A 1,696-nucleotide genomic window follows, 5' to 3' on the forward strand; every position below is an offset into this window, starting at 1 on the left:
TATCAGTATCTTATATATCATGAAAACCCTAACAGAAAAACAAAATTCAAATTACTAAAATAGCCTAGCCTAATATAAAGCCCTAAGTTGAATATAATTTTTTTTTTTTTATCGAATAATAGAATTAATATACGGTTAAACATTTGAAGGTGGTGTCTGAAAATATAAACGGGTGTGTTTGTTTCTCTATTTTGAGTAGGATTTTTGAAATCCTACCCAAAACACATATTTGTTTTCTTATTCTGAAAATTCAACTTTATTATATTCAACTATTTTTAAACCCCATAGGTTTGTTAATTTAACTAAACACTCCCAACAAAAAAAAAAAGTTTAGAAATTGACAAAAACACCCCCACACACCCACATTTGTCAGATTCCGGCCACCACCACTAAAAGGTAGCCAGAATCTGGCGTAATGACGCACTTATGGCTGGATCTGGCTGGTAGTACACTGATCTAGCCTTTTTCGACCATATCTACTGTGGATCTGGCTGGAAAATGTTAGATCTATGGCCAAAGATCTGGTCGTTGACAGCCAAATCTTTGGCCATTGCTGATCGTCAGCGATAGCCATATCTTTGGTTGTCATTGACAACCAAATATGGTCAGATCTGACCATCTGTAGATCTGACCTTTTTCAGCCAGATCCACAGTGGATTTGGTCGAAAAAGGCCATATCGACACACGATAGGCCAGATCTAGCCGATCGTGCACCATTACGATGACTTCCGGCCACCCTCGACGGTGGTGGCCAACTGCTGGCATTTAATGGTTAGGTGAGGGTGTTTTTGTCAATTTTTAATATTTTATTATAGGGGTGTTTAGTAAATTAACAATCTTAAGGGTGTTTTTATTAATTTTTAAATTCTACCTCGTAATAACCACCCAACTTAACTTTTTAAAAAATCCTACCTAAAATAATAAAAGAAACACACCCAACAATGTTACATTACTGTAGCTTTTAAATTAATTGTTAAGATTGTATGAAAAGGAATTTATTTTTGAAAAATTCAAGAAAAGGTTAAAAAAAAGTTATATTCCTTATTTTCAAAAGTAAAATGGCAAGTTTAATAATAAAGAAAATAAAATAATTTTCTTTCAAAAAACGTTAAAGTCAAATAAGGCTTTAGATTTATTCTAACATCATGACAGTGATCTTGATATAATCTATTGATCAACAAGAAATAATTTTTTGAAAAGATTATTCTATGAATTTAACTATATCTATGTGATAATAACATGCAATTGAAAATGAAGAAAAGCCTAAAATTGTTATAGTTTCCCACTATCAGCACTTCTAATATTATTAAGTCATTATAATAATACTGAAAATCAAAATGCATAGGCAATGAGTTAATAAAATTAATTTAGGTGTTTTGCATCGGCAGTCTTCTAAATTTTGAATTCGTCAACTTCACTCCTATTTTCTTTCTTTCGTTTTGTATTGTCATCATCACTCTAATATACCCTTATGTACGTGGTACACGCTTTACTTTTTCTTTTATTCCTTTTTTACATCTATCCTATGTAAATCAATAAAGATTGACTCATAACCCAATTTTATAAACTTTCTTTCACAATCCAATATGGTAGCTCTCAATTAGACAGGTAGGACCCATTGCGAGCAGGTTGGATCATTTACAAGCTGCCATGTCAGGGTTATGAGAAAAAGTTTGTAAAATTTGGTTGTAAATAT

Source organism: Pistacia vera, unplaced genomic scaffold, assembly GCF_008641045.1.
Source record: "Pistacia vera cultivar Batoury unplaced genomic scaffold, PisVer_v2 Contig878, whole genome shotgun sequence".
Lineage (NCBI taxonomy): Eukaryota > Viridiplantae > Streptophyta > Magnoliopsida > Sapindales > Anacardiaceae > Pistacia > Pistacia vera.